Below are 20155 nucleotides of genomic sequence, written 5' to 3'. Positions count from 1 at the left end.
TAAGGGCCTGTAGGATCTGAACCAACTTTCCTGACAACTCCCACATGTCAACCAGGACAGGAAGGGACAATAATGAGTGAAGAGAACTGGGTGTAAGAATGCAATGGGAAAATGTGAAGACAGTAGCAAAATGGAGCAAGCACAGACTTTCTAAAGGGACCGTCACTTCTCAGTGCCATTCAACTGCTGCCTGGTAGGATCTTCCAATTTTTTTTGAAGAGAATTAGGAAATATGGATCTTTATATGAAATCTCCTGATTTTTAAACACTTGCAGCTAATTCACCAAACACATTTTGCCAGTCTGCTGATCACAATTTGTGGCTTGTAATAGGAACACATTGAACTTTTCTCCCTCTGTACCTCTGCTTATGCTCTTCCTACAGCCAAGAACACCCTCCTACTCATCTATTTTGTCAGGCCCAGTCCAAACAACACCACCTCGTCTGTGAGCATGCCTGGATGACCTCAGCTAGAAGTGACATCTCCTTCCTTGGGGCAGCCACCAGTCTTTTAGCTCTTAGCCTGTCCATCTCAGGCCACAGTCATGAGTCCTATGTTCACAGATAGACCATGACTGCCTGAAACATGTAACAAATATTTATGGAGCACCTGCTTTGCTGCAGGTACCAGGCTAGGAGAGAAAGCACCATGGCTGAAGGAGCTAATGAGAGGCCTGTGTGGCTGAAGCATGAACAGAGAGCGGGAGAGCAGTAGGGGTGGGCTGGGACGTAACCATACCATACATGACCTGGAGGGCTATGCAAGGCTTTGATTCTTATTTTGAAATGTCTTATATGTCCCCTCCCCTAACCATGATGCTTATGGATGTCACTGCCCATGGACATTCCCACAGAGTGTATGACAACAGAAACTACCTTTACAGAGCACCTACCATGAGTCACACACGGGCCCACATGTCCAGTTCATTCTTCCTTCCTTATCCTACCAAGGAAGTAAGTATGAGGGGGGACTCCCCCCCAAACCAGAATCACCTTCTGGAGGGTGGGCCCTTGTAGTACAGGCTTCCCCTGCTAGGTGAGTGTTCTAGGAACCCAGCTGTGTCAGAGTACCAGCTGGCGTTGTTGTGAGAGACTGTGTTCAGCTTCAGTGAATTTTTTTTGAAAGACTCTTTCAATATGTTTGCCCATTTTATGATGGTGATTTACGAGCAGACCTGCCCACGCCACGCTCAGTGTTCAGCAGTTTTTGACCAGAAAGGCCTGACCCCCATCTCCCACCTTCTCTAATCACCTGATTTCATCTTAAGCGACTTTTTTCTGTTTCCATGGATGAAAAAAAGTCCTCAAAAGGAAACATTTTGCCAATGTGGAAGATGTGAAACAAAAAATGGCAGCAGCACTATTAGGCATCAGAATCAACACTATCAAAAACTGTTTTGAGCAGTGGAAAAAAATGTCTCAATAGATGTACTGGATCAAATGGAGAGTACCTTGAGGGTGACTGAAGTTTAAACATGTAATAAATACACAACTTTTTATAAGTAAATTCTGGGTATTTTTGGAGGGTGCCCCCTTGTATTCTTTGATTCCAATTGAATAGCTGAGAAAACTGAGGCAGAGAGGATGAGCAGCCTGCCCACAGTTACATGGTGATTAAGGGGGGGCTGGAACGTGGGATCCGAGTCCCTCCTCTTGGTTGCCAAGCAGCAATGGCCCTCATGAATAAACAGAAGGCTGAGTCTGGGGGCTTCTGGCACTGATATCACTAGAAGCTTGTCAGAAATGTCAGATCTCAGGTTCTACTGCAGTCCTGCTGAGTCAGCATCTCCATTTTACAAGAATTGTGTGCACATTACAGGCTGAGAAGCACTATGGTAGAGAATTCAAGCAATAATTGCCTTTGCAGCCCTTATAGCACAGTCTAGTGTCTCAAAGGCCAGGTCTCCAGGGACTTGTAAACAACTCCACAGAAGGGCTACTGCCCACTCTTAATCAACATATTGTTTTCTGAGACTCACCTTCACAATATAATTCCCTTTCTTAGCTGCATACCAAGTGCGGCAGAATGGTTTGGTAGGAAAGATTAGGAGATCAGGAAAAGCTGGGTGCTCCTTCAGCGTTGAGGCCACAGGTTGTGTGACATTGGGAACTGCCCACCTCAACTTCCCCATCCCATCTGAGAAATGTATGGGATGGACTCGATTAGGATCACAAACTCAAGGGCTTGGCAGGTAACATAAAGGAAATTCAGTGCCTCGGGTGAATGGGAGGGAGAAGTGGCGACCCTGGCAAACGAGGATGCAAAGCCCCGAATTAAAAAGGGAGCCCCGGTTGGCACTGGGCTACTGTTTGTCTTATTAAGTTTTAACCAGATGCCAGTATTTAAACACCATAGGTGAGGAGGGGGAGGAGTCAGATTCCCAACTCGTATAAAGTTAGAATATATGCCAACACCGGACCCACACTTCCCATGACAACACCACTGCGCGCCAGAGAAAGATCAGGTGCAGGCCAGATGTGCCCGTGGGCCGTGCGTTTGCGATGCCGGGCCGGGGAGTCACCCTACTGCTATGTGTGGGTGATTCCACCCCAAGTGAAGCTCTTTTAGAATGCCGCAAAGTTGCTGCAGGAGCGGCGGCGGCCCTCGTCCGCGCCCCCTCCCAAACTCCCAAACCTCTCCCGGAAAGGGCCGTGCGCGGGGACTCAGCCCCGCTCGTGGTGGCAGTGACAGGTCGCACAGCGTCGCTTTCTTCACACCCTGCCTACCCGCTGGTCTACTCCCGAGGCTGCTCCGCAGCGATGACTCAGCCTCCGGAGTCTAGGGCGGGGCGAGGCGGGGTGCGGGTGAGGGGGGCAGGGAGGGGTCAATCTGGGAAAGGAGGGAGGAGGGGCGGAGCTTCTAGGGAAGCCAAAATCCCAGCCCCCACCGCCTCCCTCGGCCCGCAGTCACGGGCTTGGCTGGGGTTGGGGACACGGAAAGGGCGGAAAGGTGGGAAGTGGGAGGGAAGCGTCCGAGAATCGCAGAGTGGGCGGGGCTGCGACGGAGAAGGAAGGGTCGTGCTGAGACTCCAGTCTTCCCCCATCCCGAGTTCCTGGGTGAACACGTGGTTTCTAGCCGCACCCACAGGCCCACCCTGCCCTTACTGGATTAGTGCTGGGGAACGCACCTCTATCTATTTATACTTATTTTTTTAGAGTTTTGAAGAGTTTATTTGAGCCAAACTGAGAATGCACCTTTACACACAGATCTCTAGTGAGCACCTCCGGGAGGAATTTGGGACTGGACCGGATAGTTAGCGACAGGGATGAGTAAGAGGGGCCCTGCTTCTCTGGCGTTTGCTGGGGAGGCAGAAAGCCCACAGCCCACAGCCCACAGCCGCAGGTGGGAATTTAAGGGGGAAAATGATCTCCTGGCCACACAAGTAGCCACAACACAAGGTTGGATTTGGAAGGGGCCCCAAGGAAGTTTCCTCAGTGATATTTCTGTGTTATAAACGAATCAGTGAGTGAAGGACATGTGCTATGGGAGCGTGTCTCTGTATCTGAGGGGACAGGTAGGGCTTTTTTCATGTATTTTTGAATGTCTGTATGAGATGATGTCTTGAACATGTGTGTATATTTATTTTTAACTAAGAAACATTCAAAGAATATGTTTGAAGATCTAACTGGCTTTACTGATCGATTCATGAATTGGATGGCATCCCATCTAGCAAGGAGAGAAGAGCCCGGAGAAGCAGGACAATATAGAAGGTTTTTAGAGGCAGAAACTGACTGGAACAAGAAAGTTATCAGCAAAAGAAAAGAGAGGATTGTTTCAGTCAATCAGGGTTTTGGTTGTGAATGTGTTTGCATATGTATGTGTAAGTGAATACATTTGTGAGTCTTTGACCAGGTCTGGAGTGTGTCTTGAGGTTGTATGTGTGTGGTTATGTGTATAAATGAGAACGTGTGTGTTTTTTGGAGTCATGTGGATATCACTGTATGTATCTAGACATAGAACTGTAGCCATCCTATTGATTCCATCTGTCATAAGGACCATGTAATTCTTAAGGGTTGTGCTGGTCAAGGCATTTCTTAGAGGAGGGGGTCCTTGGCAGGTGGGAACTGTGAGTGCTGCCCAGTGACCATCCAGAGCAGTGGGAGGTGGGGTGGGCCATGAGGGCTGAAGCAAGACCAGGGCAAACTCTAAAGACCAGAACACCTTCGTCTTGGCCTCCTCTGCCCTCTCAAGGCCGCCCAGCTCACGGTCTACCTTGTCAGTGCTCCTCTGCAGAGCACATGTCCTTGGTAATTAACAACAGCAACCTTATGGACCACTTACTGGGTGCCTAAGCCCCAAAACCACTTAATTAGCTCTGTGAGCCAGAAACCTTGTAGCTCCAATTCTCCAGAGGGGATAGTGAGGAAGTAAACTGTCTGTTCCTCAGATAGCAAGGGTGCCTCAGACTCCAGAGGCTACATGCTCTCTCAGCTGCTAGACCCGGGTCTCGCAACCACAGCATTACTGACACCTGGGGCCGGAGAATTCAGCGTTGTGGGGCCTGTAACATGCACTGTAGGATGTTCAGCAGCATCCCCGGCCTCCACCCGCTAGATGCCAGTAGCCTCTTCCTCCCCAGTTGTGACAACCGAAATGTCTCCAGACATTTCCAGATGTCCTCTGGAGACAAACTCTCCCCACACTGAGAATCACTGTGCTAGACTCTCCTGCCTCCGTGATAAATGCTTTCTGAGGGGCTCTGTCCAGGGGCTTTGGCCATGCCTCATCTTTCACTGTGATCCCCATTTCCATGCAGGTAGCCCCTTGCCTTTACCACAAACAAAGGAGTTACCAGCTGAGCCACCGTGCCCAGAAACTCAACCTCTCTGAGCTTCAGCCAAAGAAAGCACAGGGCTCAGCACCACATCGAGACCTTTACAGCCCTTATTATTATCCTTTGAGTCACAGGGGTTCCCTGAGGTCAGAGCCAGAGGGAAGAGGGCCCCGAGCCAGCTGACCTCCTCTGGAGCAGATCTGTGGGCGCTGCTGGTTCTGCGAATTTGCTTTCCTAGTTCAGTGAGAAGAGTACAATGCTCCGGTGCGGGGCCAAAGCTGGTCCCATCTGACACTATTAGATTTTATGCTGTGTCATCTTTGCAAATGAAGCCGCCGGACTTTCCCCACCTGCAGAACCTGATTGTAATAAGCAAGTTCTGTGTTGCAGCCAGAGCAGGTGCTCAGGAAGGACAAGGCGGAGCCGGCCACAGGATTCACAGCATGTCCAGGCCCAAGCAGGGTGTCCATGCTGCTGCGGGGCCAGCCACCTTGGCTGGGTAGGGCCCAGGCAGCAGGTGGAGAGAGTGCCGTGGCTCTGCCACGTGCACAGGAGGCCTGAGACTCCTGCTACAGACAAGACACAGGTTACGATGCCCAAAGAGGACTTCCATGCCACCCATGTCTCTGCCACTCTGGGGAACGCTGTTCTCTTGGCTCCATGTTCCTTTGCTGCCCCATCTCTCCCTCTGCTCCTTCTGTTTTCCTGTGGTCCCTGCAGTGTCCCTGATGTTTTCAAGGCCCTCTCTCTGTTCCTCTTGTGGCGCTGTAGAGCACAGTGGTTAAGGGGGAGCATTCTGGCGCCTCATTACTGGAGTCTGTGATCTTGGGCAAGGCACTAAACCTCTCTATGCTTTGACTTCTTCATTTCTCAAATGGGCATACTGAGAGGCCTTCTCTGACAGGATTAAATGACACAGTACCTGTGAAGGCTACTAGGCAGGTATTAAGTCCTTAATAAATCACAGCTACCATTGTTGCTATTAGTCTTGATTAACCATGAAATGCAAATGAGCACTGACTAATTGCCAGGCACTGTGCTAAGCCCTGGACAGCTTCCTCATTCGATCCCTTGAACAGCTTTATGAGGAAAATGCTATTATTTGGCCCCTGGCAGGGAAGAGGACGGTCAGGTATGCTGATGTTAAGGGACTTACTCAGGATGATAGAACTAAGAAGACTGAGCCAAAGAGTTGTCACCACAAAGCCTAAGTACCCTGATCTCCACGGCAAGCAGGTTTCACCATAGGAAGGAGGAGCTTCTCCCCCACTGGTGTGTCCCGGGGAAACCTGAGAGACCCTGAAGAAGAAGGCAGCCAGGGGCCTGGGCTGAAGGAGGGGTTTGTGCTCAAAGAGGGTGAAGTTTCCTTTTTCAGCTATCGATGAAATCACCTAGCACAGTGGGCTGTGGCCTCAGGACCTCCAGGAGTCCTCGTCATGTTTTTCCTAGCGCATAAAGTTTATTTTACTGTAAGTCAGGGTATACATTGTTCCAGTGCTTTTTGTTGGAATTGGGTTGTAGGAAAGCTGCCGAAAGGAGTTTAACTTGCTGCAAGTCGGAGGAGTCAGCATTTGAGAGCTGATGAAAGGGAACGATGGTGTTTTACCAGGAGTTGTGAGAACGTGGCCAGGTGCATACGCATGAGAGGCTGGTCTATGCAGAAAGGTTATTTCTTCCAACACATGTGCCAAAAAGGACAGAGAGAGCCATATAACTTTGTTTTTAAAGAAATTCAAGACGTTTGTCCTTGTACTGTGATTGTGTAGTGATACTAGTTGGTTATTGCTATGTAGCAAATTACTGCACAGCTTAGTGGCTTAAAACTAATATTCACTATCTCCCAGGTCCTGTGGCTCATGAATTCAGAAGTGATTTAGCTTCCTAGGCTCTGCCTTGGGGTCTCTCATGGGTTGCAATGAAGATGTCACCCGAGGCTGAAGTTATCTAAAGGCTTAGCTTGAGCTAGGGGATCCCCTTCCAATATAGGTCACTCACACAGCTCTTGGCAGAAGACCTCAGTCCTTCACCTGTGGTCCTTTCTGCAGGGCTTCTTCGGCATCCTCACACACTTCCTGCATCACACACCATCATTCCCTGAATGTCCCGTGGCTTACACAGGTCAGCCCTGCTCAGTGCGGAGGAGGCCACACAAGGATGTGAATATCGGGATGTGAAGATCACAGGACCAGAAGGTGGGCTATCCCAGTGGCCATCATTGCCAACTTGCTTATTATTCCCTGGAAGACTCTGGATTTCCGATCAGATCCAATATTCAAAAGTGTGCTGCGAACACCAACAAGTTGAGAGCTGCTCACCCCATGCCTTCATTTTATCTAGACCTGCCTGTGGGGTCCTCTTGGGGGCTTGACTCCAACAGTGTCCCAGGATGACTCCATCAGAGATAAAGCCCCATAATCCCGTGACACTGGAAGTTCATCATCTGTTCCCAGTGCCAGCAGGGCCCAGTGGTTAGGAAGCTTGAACCTTGCAGTAAGATAGAACTGAATTCAAATCCTGAGTCCCTTATTAGTGACTTGGGGACTTTGGATAATTGGATTAACACCACTGAGTGTAAAATGGATTAAGATCAACTTCACATCACATCTGTCGGAATAGCCATCATCACTAAATCAACAAACAGCAAATGTTGGTGAGGATGTGGATAAAGGGGAACTCTCATGCACTTTTGGTGGGAATGCAGACTGGTGCAGCCACTGTGGAAAGCAGTATGGAGTTACCTCAAAAATTTAAAAAAATGGGAATGCCTTTTGACCCAGCAATACCACTTCTGGGAATTTATCCAAAGAAACCTGAAACACTGATTTGAAAGAATATATGTACCTGTATGTTCACTGCAGCATTATTTACAATAGCCAAGATTTGGAAGCAGCCCAAGTGTCCATCAGTAGATGAGTGGATAAAAGAGCAACTTCACAGAGTCAACAGTGAGGTGAAATACATGATGACAGAGAGATGATAATAGGAGTCTGATGCTCTGCCAGCGTTGACTCATAGGTTTATTAATAGTGATAGCAGTAAAGTGATAATAATAATAATAGCTTATGTTTATTGAGCAACTATTATTGTCAGTCTCTGAAGCTTAGAGTAATTAAGTTCCTTGCCCAAGGTACACAGCGAGGAGGGCTGGGACTTGAACCCAGGTCTGCCTAGCTCCAAAGCTCTTTTCACTTCACAGTAGTCTGTAATGGTCTACACATTACATGTTTCTACTTCCTTCCTTTTCCCTCTCTTCTTTGGCTTCTTAGTAGTATATGGCCATACCATCATTAGTTAACTATTCTTCCTCTTGTTGATAGTAGTTTTTAATTCTTCGCCATTAGCAATGAGGCTTGAGTGAGCATCTCTGCTGGCCAGGCATTTGCCCAGAGCTTACCATGTGTCAGGAGCTGCTCTAGGTACTTGATGTATGTACCTCATTTAATCTTCCACCAGCCCAAGGACACTCAGCTAGACAATGACTCTTTCAGGCTCTTGTCTAACACAAAGTGCCTTTTAAGGATGGAGAGTCCCTTGCTTTTTCAGTCCTGAAGTTCTTCATTCCAACAGGGTCCCTAAGGAGTGAGTGCCTGTTATTCCTCTGCAGCAGATTCACTGAGACCAGGAGGCTCAGAGTCTGCAAACTTGGACAGCTCCTGGTGGGCTATCACCAGGCTCACAGCAGCCTGTGCTCACCAGATGTGGCTCTATATCAGTCAGTAGAGGCCAGGTTATGCTCCAGTGACAAACAATCCCAAGACAGGGGCTTACAGCATCCATTGTGGGACTGTGACAGACTCTATTTTGTGTTTCCCTTATTCCAGGTCCCAAGTTGACTGAGCAGCCACCAATGGGAACACTACCAATGGCCATTCCAGGAGATAAGAGAGAATGTAGTCAACTGCACAATGGCTCTGAAAGCTTCACTTGAAAGTAACTTATTACTTCCTCCCCCCACCCCCCTTTTTTTGGACAAAGCAAGTCACACAGGCACACTTAACACTCTAGGGGCAGGGATGTGCAACCAGCCTATCATGTGCTGAAGTGGGAATAGCTGCAATTTTTTTTAAAATCCTCATCCAAGGATATTTTCCCATGCTTTTAGAGAGAGAGGAAAGGAGGAAGGGGGAGAGAGAAACATCGATACAAGAGAGAAGCATCAATTGGCTGCCTCCCATATGCGCCCTGACAAGGGATAGAACCTGCAACCTAGGTATGTGCCCTTACTGGGGATCAGACCCACAAACTTTCCATTACAGAACGACGCTCCAAGCAACCGAGCCACACCAGCCAGGGCCAGAACTGGCCTATTTGGTGAATAGCACTTACCTCAGGTCTTATCTTTCGCTGATCATTTAAAAAAAACAGTTCGACAATCCTAAGCACATTTTGGAACAATTAAGACCAGGCCAGAAGTTCCTGGGGGACTCTTAGAATCCTGTCCTGGAGGAAAAACTGTTGCCTCTAAACTCTCTCTTGTCTACTTCCCTGAATCCCTGGGGCTCCAGGAGGTACAGAGAACAGAGGATGTGGGTACAGAGAAATGGCTGGATTCCACCTTGGTCACAGGTGAGTGTGGGTGGAGCTCTGAATTCTAGATAGTAGTGGCCACAGAGTGACTATGCATCTGTGACCTTGGGCAGTGGGAAGGGCATCAGACTCCAGTCAATGTCAAAACTTGAAAAAATCATCTGGGAACGACCTAAATGTACCACCTGTAATACTAAATACTAAAGAGAAGTGATCCAGGGTTTATACAGATATACCTCAGAAACATAATGTTGAAAGGGGGGAAAAAAAACAATGCATGCAGTTTGACACCACTGATGCGCTTTGGTAACACATACGCTGAATAATACTACACGTACTGTTCTTGACACATATGCTACACGTGACAGTGGATCGGAGGGCGGGGAGGAAGGGCTGGGACAGAGAACAGGGCTTCAACTCTGTGACTAAAAAATAAACACAAAGGAGGAAGCAAATGTAACAAACTTTTAACAGCTGTCAATTCTGGATAGTAGGACTTGGATGTTAGTGAGATTATTGTTTGTCTTCATGTGTGTGTGTGTTTGTTTTTTTAATTTATTTGTTTGTTGTTTTGCTTATTTATTTTTAGAGAGAGAGGAAAGGAGAAAGAGAGGGGGAGAAACATCCATGTGTGGTTGCCTCTCACTCACGCCCCCAACTGGGGACCTGACATGCAACCTAGTCATGTGCCCTGACTGGGAATCGAACCAGCAACACTTAGCTCGCAGGCTTCGTGTGTGTTTTTAAAATGGAAAAGGGGAAAGCTTGCTTGGTCTCTCAAGCTCTCGGGTTCCCCATCTCTAACATGAGGCAGCAGATCTAGAGTGGTGGGTGATTATGCGACAACGGGACTTCATAGACCAATGACATTTTGGGAGGGAAACAACTTGGGAACTGACAAGGATGTCCATTTAATATTTTGTCCAGAAAGGATTTTTTAAAAAACCAGTTATCATCTATGAGGGAACATTTTAACGTGAAATTAGTGGAAAGGACACGATCTTAGGACAGAGTAGAATAAAACTTTGTTCTTGTTTTCCAATAACTTATTTAGTAAAAGAAACACATACTCATTGCAAAACATTTAAAAATTTACCAGGAACAAAATAAAAATTACCTACCCCTATTCTCACCACCCAGAGGGGTAATTACTCAACATTTCAGCTATTCTTTACAGTTTCATATATATATATATATATATAGTATTTCTAATTTATATATGATTACTGTTCCTTTTTTCTTATTGTAAAAGCAATACAGTAATGGGAATTTAGGGAGGAAAAGATAAACAGAAGAAAATGGAGATGGTAATAAGTTGAGATTTTCCTGCCATATTCATTTTTCTCATTTCCCCATGAACCAAATCCCCAGCTAGCCATCAGACTTTGCAGGGCAGGCAGAATCTAACACTGAGCTCGACTAGGCTGTGCCCATTTTAAATTCCTGGGAGGGACAGGGACTTGCCTGAGGTCACCTGGAGGTTGGCAGAGCCGGGATAAGGCACCTCAACCCCAGAGAAGCCCCTCCCCTGTTCAGGGTGCTCCCCACTGCACCCTGCTGCCTTCTAGGCGAGAAGACCCAGGGAGAGAGGACTGGATGACCCGAGCTTCCCATGTTCCAGCTAGAACACTGGTTACCAAGAGTTCGACCTTCCCGTTTCACAGATGTCATAACTGAGATACGGCAGAGATTCTGCAGAGGCTAGAAACCCAGACCAAGTGACTTTCGTACAGGGTTTTTCCCACATTCACATCCTGCCCCCTCCCCATCACAGAGCCCCCCCCCCCCCAATAGGCTGGGGTAAATTGCCGCATCTCTAGTGGTGTTTGAGGCTGCAGCCTCGAGGCTGGAGATTTTGGATTTATTCAGACTTTCTCCACATGTTATCAGTTGAAGGGGTCCCAGAAATCTGCTTTGCTGACCATGCCTATCCTGAATTCAGGTGAAGAAAGGGGGAGCCCAGGGCATCCCTGGTTCCAGTCCAAGGTCACATAGCCATCAACCATAGTGGAACCAGGGTCAAAGGGTGACATGTGTCTCTTGGCCAGTGATGAGCCACCTGTAGTTCAGCAATGACCACCAGCAGAGTAGGCAGAGGAGGGAGACACAGCCCTGGAGAACGAGAATGGTGCATTTTAGAGCCCAAGGTCAAGGGCGCCTCCTTCCACAAATGTGGCCAGTGCCTGGCATTCACTGAGCCGTTCTCAAACTTTTTGGACTCAAGACCCCTATGTACTCTCAAAAATTATTGATGACCCCAAGATCTTTTGTGTATGATGCTTGTAGCTATCAACATTTACTGTATTAGAAATGGAAACTGAGATATTTAATAAATATTAACCAATTAATATAAAAATAACATTGTAATGTCATCTGTTTTATGAAAAAAACATATTTTTGGAAAAAAATAATGTGAAAAGTAGCACTGTTCTACATTTTTCCAAATATCTTTAATATCTGACTTAATAGATAGTTGGATTTCCTCTCTGCTTTTTTGTCAATCTGCTATGAGATATCACGACATGCAGCCTCTGGAAAACTCCACTGTATGCTCATGAGAGGATAAAAGTAAAAAAGGCAAATAACATCTAAGTCATATGGAAACTATTTTGACCTCATGGATCCCCTGAAAGGGTCTTGGGGATCCTCAAGGGTCCCTGGACCACACTTTGAGAACCACCAATCTACACTATTGATTTAATCTTCACAACAACTCTGAGGGGTGGATCCTGCTGTCACTCCCATTTTAAAGATGAGCAAAATGTGGCTCAGAGAGGTCATGAGCCTTGCTCAAAGACACACAGCCAGTGAGTGGTGTCAGGATTCAAACCCAAGACCATCAACTCTGGGGAACTGGGTTGTTAACAGCATTGTACTCCAGCCCCTAGCTGGACAGGAAGGATGGGGTAAGGAAGGAGCCAGAGGTCCTACAGTGACCTAAGTAATATGTGATATGATCTTTATATCATAGGACCTCTAAAAGGACTAAGTGTTAATTCATGTAAATTATAACAGTGCTCAATAAATATTGTAAAAGTGTACATTTTTTAATTGGTAAAAATTTGAGAACTGGATGAAGAGAGGCAGGGGGCACCTATGACATGGGTCCTGAGGGCAGGGGAAAGGGGAGGGAGCAGAGGGTGGGCTGGAGGGTAAAGGAGGGTCTACGAGACTGGGAACAGGTTGCTCTCAGGTGAGCAGAGGCTGAGGCTCAACTCCATGGATTTCAGACGTCCAAGCCAGCGCTGAGCTGTGGCGTGACAGGAAGGCCAGCCTTGCCTGCTCCAGGGACAGAAGCCAAATCCCTTGCTCAGGGTCACCAGCCTAGCCACTGGGGACCGAGACCCAGCCTCCAATTTCCAGGCTGGAAGAGCCACCGACCACCTGCCTCTCCTGTCCCTGTCCAGGCACTAAAGCTACAAACTCAAGCCCCCCTTTCCTCCTGCCAGTTCAGCTCTAGAAAACAGTCTAGAACCACATTGCCAAAGGATCCTGAGCACCGTCTTGCCAAACTGCCCCCTTTCTCTTTTAGTGGATGAAGAACCCAGGTCCAGAGATGGAGGAGACTGCCCACCTCACACTGGGGACAAGACCCAGGATGCCTGGTGTGATTCAGACACTGTGCGCAGTGCCACGTCAGCTCTCTTGCTCAGCAGGGACTCATGACCATGTGCTTCTGAGAGCAGCAGCTCTGGTGCTCGACTGCCTGCTGTGAGTCTGGGCTCTGCCACTTCCTGGCTGTGTCACCACAGTCAAGACGTTTAACCTCTCTGTGCCTCAGTTTTTTTATGGATAAAGTGGTGATAGCAGTTTTACCCCCTTCGTTGGGCTACGGTGTGGCTGAAAGTGAGTTGATTCCTGCAAAGCACTTAGAACACTGCCTAGTATTCAATTCTGTGCCAGTAGTTAACACTGTGACCACATCACCAACATCACCTTCATTGTCATCATCAAGGTCTCAAACACCATTGGGGGATACACTGGGGTGTTGGCAGAGCGTGCCCACCTCGCTTTGTGCAAGGCCCTGGGGAGAGCTGGGTGAAGGCAGAGCTGGATTCTGGCCTCCGCATGGAAACTGATTCACAGGGTGATTTGGAGGCATGACGTTTGCCATGTCTGGACCTCTGGATCCCCAGCTAGAACAACGGGGTGCGTTAAAACATTTTTTTTCTATTGTACTTCAAGTGTCCTCATAAACCCCTGGCAACAATGACCACAGGGATGTGCACGGCTACTCACTGCAGTACCCTTTATAAGGTAACAGTAAACATCTGAAAACAATCTCAATGTCCTTTCTCACTGGAGTTTTAAAAATAAGGGATTAACAACCCCAAACTGGAAATAATCCAAAAGTCCATCAACATGTGAAGGGAGACACGAACTGGGACCTCCATGCGAAGGAACGCGCTCCTCAGCAAAGAAGGGAACAGATCGCGGGGGGCACCACACACGGGGGAATCTCAGGAGCAAAGGAGCCTTACCCCCATGAGTGCCTACACAGGACTCCACTTCAGTGACATTCTGGGAAACGGAAATCTAAACCGTAGGGACCGGGAACAGTTCAGTGGTTGCCTGGGGCTGGATGTGGGGACCAGGGATTGATTACCAAGAGGCAGGAGGGAACTTCTCAGGGGACAGAAGTGCGTTAGAGCTTGACTGCAGTGGCGGTCACATCACTGTATGGTCTTTTGAAAGTCACTGAACTGTACTCTTAAAATGAGTGTGTTTTATCGTACATTAATTATACCACAACCAAACTGACTAAAAAATAAACGATGATTCACCCATACAAGCCAGGCTCTGATTTTGTCAAAAGGAGTGGGCCCTACCTTTGGCACCAGTGTGAAAAGATGTTCATGTTACTGTAAATGAAAAATAAAGGCCGGTTACAGAACAACATTGGGGCTGCTGACAGGTAGTGAGAGCTCACTGTGGGCCAGGCCCAGGCTACGTGCCTCTCGTGCATTGTTTTGCTTTATTTTGGCAACATCCATATGAGGTTTCACAGATTAGAAAAGCGAGGCTCAGGGAGATGAAGCCCTGTGCCTGGGTACGAAGCCAGGGAGCAACAGGTTTGGGACCTGGGACAAGCTCTGAGCCACCACTCTGTGCTCTACTGCATGACTCTAATCCAGTAAATAAATGACAACGTTAGCTGATGTGCAGGGACACATCTGGAAAGATGAGGCCCAACTGGGCCCAGGGAATCTGTGTGAGACGTGCGTTTATAGGTGCTTTCACTTTCAATACCATCTCCTTCTGTTATGTTTAGTTTATGGCAACATGCCTGAATTAGCTTTCTAATCAGAGAAAGTGAAATAGATTTTTTAAAAAATGACTAAGAAAAGTCTCTGTCTTGTATCTCATTTGCCCAGGACCTGGGCACCCCCTCTCATTGCTCCCTCTCCCCGACGGGGCCGCGTGCCTGCCCAGAGCCCCAAGCCCCACTGATAAAAGGCCAGGCCCGCCCGTATCAGGTCCCAGCAGCCCCTGCAGTCCTATCCATCTGGTCCCCCTCTGGGGAGGGTGGGCCCTGTCCCAGGAATCAACAGGATCCGGGGCTGTGGAGATAACGGGGGCTGCAGGGGGTAGATGGTGGGGGCCCGTGAGGCCAGGGTCTGTGAGGAGGTGGGGTGGGAGCCAGGGACCTCAGCAGGCCTCTCCCCGCTGGACAAGGGAGGCTGCTGAGACCCTGAGAAGGTGTGACCTGTTCGGTCTATACTTGTGGACCTCGCTCTGTCTGCTCTGTGGCCCTGGGCCCATGAAATCCCCTGTGATTTTCAGGTTCCCCTGGGATTCTTCAGTTCCAGCCTGTTCTTTCTGGAAGAAAACTGGACCCTGAAACCATCCTTAAGAGTCCTGAGGGTATGAGCAGACAGCATGTTGTCCTCGGCCTCTGGGTTCAACTTCCAATGGATATGGTGGAGGCCCAAAGCCACCGTCCTGACCCTGAGCGCAAGCCCACGTGCCCTCCTGCACACGCTCACGTCTGCAGGCCCAAGGACAAGCCAGGCCATCCTGGGCCAGGCCATGTTTACATGTCCAAAGGTCAGCTGCTGCCTGCCAGGGAGGACCTCAGCTGGTGAGAGTCTACAGCTGTGTGCCCAGAAGGCAGATAACGTGTGCCCTGGGAAGGAACAGGCAGCCCCAGGAGAGGGAGAGGGGACAATGCCGCCCACGCCCTCTCTGGTAGAGCCCTGGCCAGCTCCACGGCTGTGGGCCCTGCCTGGTGAGTTTCTCTCTCCCCTGAAGGTCTGGGAGAACCTTCAGGGCCACTTAGCTTGGTTTCCCTGAGCCTACACCTGCTCTGCACTGCCCACCACTTCTTTTACGCCACTGGGTACTTTCACCTCCCCAAGCCTCAGTTTCCTTGTCTGTAAAATGGTGAAAATCACAGCTCTTAGCCGCTAAGGTTCAGAGAAGAATGAGGTAGCTAAGGCAGGATGGGGTGTCAGGTGAGTGGAAAGGGCTTCACACAGGAGTCTCTAATTTTAGGGGTAGCTCTCTGTTCTGGAAGCCCCCTGTATGCTGTAAGGAGGCTCAGAGACCTTCTATCTGAGTCTCAAAGTCATGGGTGGGGCCTAGAAGTCCCACCTGTCCCTTTCGGCTTCCCCCCTGTGATAGTTCCCAACTGCTTTCAAATTCCCTCTTCCCCCCAGCACTGTTCACTGCTCCCCCAACCCCCAATCCCTACCGTTCCATATAATGAATCACTTACACTTCTTATGTCAACGGAAGCACAAATGTTACCTTGGGGCTTCCAGTCTGGTTGGGCTGATGGGACCTGTGCATTGGAACCTAAAGAAGTGGCACCTTTTCAATGCATCTGTGCCTTGTGCGTGTACAGGCGATGTGCACTAGTTGGATTCTCTGCCTGGGGGAGGGCCAGAGACATTTTCTTCCATTGCCTCTCCCTCCAGAACACTCTTGGTCATGCAAGCTCTGAGTATTCACCTGCAAGGAAGGGGGAAGCTGAAGGTAGCTCAGTTTATTACAAAAACAGCAAAACTGTCTGAATGTTGATCACCTCCAGGGTTGACAATGCCATGGGAGACAGGCTCCCTCCCACACTGCGGGTGAGGATGAAAATACATATACCCCACCTGAGGGCAATTAGCATCTCTGTCAACACACAACTGCAGGCATGACCCACAACACCCGGATCACCGCACTCCTAGGAAACTATGGGGCAGAAATGCTACCACAGAGGCATCTGTAAACGAATGTTTGTGAAAGCATTGTTTTTTTTTTGCAAAAGCATAACAGTATTGGAAGAATGTCAAATGACTGCCTACAGAGGGTTGACTGCCTAGAGCTTTTGTGATCCAGCTGCACTATGAAAGGCTAGACAGCTGCTGCAAGGCACAGACTCCCACAGAAACATTTCCAAGATTCACTGGCAGGTGAGAGAGGTAAGCGAAGAATAATATGTAACACATACACACACAAAACTACTCTTCCTTTCTTGACAAAGGTATACAGCAACTCAGGTATACTGGCAGGGGAAAAACTCACGAAGAATGATTATCTTAATTCAGGCCATTTTCTAGCCGACTGGGAAGGGACTTAACTCTTAGCCTCAGTTTTTTGTTTTGTAAGTTGGTAATAACAAGCCTCTTAGGGGTGTATAAGCATTAATATAATTATTGAAAGTCGTCTGGCACATAACGAGCATTCCACAAATATTTAGGGAAATACGGCAGAAATCAACTTTCAGCTAAGCTTTAAGCGGTGGAGGCTTGTTTGCCTGTCTTTTCTGCCACCTAGTGGTCATAAGTGAGAAAGCATACTTTGGACCTCCAGCCGTCTTCCTCCTTTCTTCTACATTTTATTCATTTAAGTCACAGGTTATGAGGGCCTCCAAAGCGTCAAGCTTGCACAGGTCCTGTGCCTTCGAATGGAATCTGGCAGGCTTCAGTATGGTCCCAGGTCTCTCTCAGTCTCAATTTTCTCATCTCAAGAACAGGGGTAATAGCCCTGGCTGGTGTGGTGCAGTGGATTGAGTGCTGTCCTGCCAACTGAAAATTTGCCAGTTCGATTCCCAGTCAGGGCTCATGCCAGCCAGGTCCCAAGTTGGGGGTGTGTGTGGGAGGCAACCAATATATGTATGTCTCCCACATTGCTATTTCTCTCCCTTTTTCTTTATCCCTTCCCCTCTCTCTAAAAATAAATAATTTATTTTTTTTTAAGGGGGTAATAAAAACAATTTTTTTTTTTTTTAAGAAGGGGGTAATAACAACTTACCTAACACGTTGGTGAGGATAAAATGCAATAATGCCTATAAAGCATTTAACACTGGGCCCTGACACGAAAGAACATTCTAGAAATAGTAATTATTCGTATTTACACACATTTTCCCATTTAGGAGAGCAGTGTGATAGCCCTTTCATGGATGAGGAACTTGAGGCCCAGAGAAATCCAAGCGACTTGCGCAAAGCTATTTATTTACCTAAGGGCGGGAAGGGCTGAGCTGAGGATCAGGTCTGCCCTGGAGCTGCTTCCCCACACTTACCATCTCCATGCTTATCTGGAAAGGAGTTGTAAGGAGCTGCTTGGCTCTCACAGACCAGGAACATATAAAAAAATACCCAAGTGGCTTGGTTACTTATCGCTGCGTAACAAATTGCCCTAAAACCTACACTGTGTCCTGAGTGGCCCAGCGGCCTCACCCTCGTCTGGGCCCTGCAGCTGGGCTGTAGTGATCCCAAGGCTCCACTGAGGAACTGTCTTCTTCAAGGTCATGCGGCTCAATTCTTGAAGACTGTTGGAGTCCCCCCCCCCTCCCCCCCACCTCTTAGATGTTGGCCAGAGGCCACCCTCAGTTCCTGGCCACGTGGGCAGCATCTCCTATGTGGCAGTTTGCTTCAACAGAGGCTGTGTGCAGGTCAAGAAAGCAACAACAGGCATCACCCAGCAAGACGGAAGTCACCGTGTGGTGTAACCCAGTCAGCAAGGTGCTTATTGCTGTACGTATTCTGTTCTAGAACCCCAGTCACCAGGCCCAGCCCATTCTCCAAGGTGGGCATTTACAGAAGGGCTTGACTGCCAGAAAGACGGTAACATGGACCCATTCTAGAGCATTTTGGCCATGCCAGAGCTGCTAACTTTTCATTTTGCCCAAGAAAAACATTTAGAAAATCAACTCCCACCTCTGGTCACCATCACACCACCAAAATAAACAAATAACTAATTAAACGGACCTTTTTACAACTAGATACAAAGAGATAATCTCAGAATAAAGGATAGTCCCTTGTGGTTGAATAAACGTAGCTGAATATGGGGAATGTGCCACATTGTCCTGTGTCTTCTCGCACGGTGGCTGTGTCTTCCTCCTGGCCAGGACTGGGAAGCCCCTGCCTGCAGTGGGATGCATACCAGCAGAGAGGGAAGCAAAGAGAAGATGAGGTGGCTCTGATGGGGGGCTCAAATGTCGGGAAATTTTAGTTTCAGGTAACAGCTAATAAGCTCAGTAATCCATGTAGGTAAAAAGCTATTGTTTCGGGAACTGGAGGTGTGACCCACCTTGACCCCAGGAAACAAGAAGCAGTTCCACCTTTGCGCCTCAAGAAGGACTGCAAGCAATCAAGACGGTATCTGAGCCATTGTGCTCCAGGGTGACCACCGCCCAGGGCACCGATGAAAGAATGCTGCAGCTTTTATCCAATTCACCTTTCCCTGAATTCCAACCCCCTTGCCTACACTTTTCTTCTCCTTATAAAAAGAGCCCCTTTTAAAATGGAATTTAAGACAGTCTGTTAGGATACAAACGCACTGTCTTCTCAGATCAACAGCCATCTGAATAAAGCGCCCATAACGATTCAAGCCCTGTCTCTGCTTATTGGGTCTGGTAGGTGACAGGCAACAGGGACACCGGCTTTTCTGGTTTCAGCTGGAGCCCTCACAGTGGCCAGCACCTAAAATACACTGACCGAATAAATGAATACACGAATAGAAAACCTCAAGCAGAAGGGTCACAGGTCCCTCCATCTCTCGGACAAGGCAACCGGGCCCTGTAAGACTAAGCGGTGGGTGTCAGGGTTCAGGGCTGGAAAAGAGATTTAAGTTTGCAGGATGCTTTATTTGCCACACATCCCTTCCACATTCACTGGCTAAACCTTTAGTCTCAACAGCCCCCTGCTGGAGGAAGAAGGTTGCCATTTCCCATTTTAGCTCTGAGCAAACAGCTGACTCAGTGTGACAGGGAAATGGACCCAGAGGAGGCCCGGGAGGTTTGAAAGCAGAAAGGAATTAGGTTAGTAGCCCAGAGGGTGTGGCCTGGGGTCACTGGGCCAGTCTCCTAGAGTCCTTCCCTCGGGGAGATTCTGATGCTGGTGCTCCTTGCCGATCGGCCAAGGCTGCCAGCTGTCTTCATCCCTCCAAAGAGGGGCAGGAGGTAGTGATGAGGGCCTCAAATGTCGGGAAATTTTAGTTTCGGGTAACAGCTAATAAGCTCAGTAATCCATATAAGTAAAAAGCTATTGTTTCAGGAACTGGAGGTATGACCCACCTTGACTCCAGGAAACCAGAAGCAGTTCTACCTTGTGCCTCAGGAGGACTGCAAGCAATCAAGACAGTATCCGAGCCATTGTGCTCCAGGGTGGGACGACCACTGCCCAGAGACCAACACCTGCGACACAAGGACCAACACCCAGGACACAAGGGCCACCACCCAGGGCACAAGAACCACGCCCAGGACACAGATGAAGGAATGCTACAGCTTTTATCCAATTAACCTTTTCCCTGAATTCCAAACCCCTTACCTACACTTTTCTCCTTATAAAAAGGGCCTGTTTATAATGGACTTTAAGACAGTCTGTCAGAGTACAAATCTGCTCTCTTCTCAGATCACCGAC

This window comes from Furipterus horrens, unplaced genomic scaffold (assembly GCF_987537825.1).
Source record: "Furipterus horrens unplaced genomic scaffold, mFurHor1.1.pri manual_scaffold_10, whole genome shotgun sequence".
NCBI classification, from domain to species: domain Eukaryota; kingdom Metazoa; phylum Chordata; class Mammalia; order Chiroptera; family Furipteridae; genus Furipterus; species Furipterus horrens.
This window is presented reverse-complemented; position numbering follows the sequence as displayed.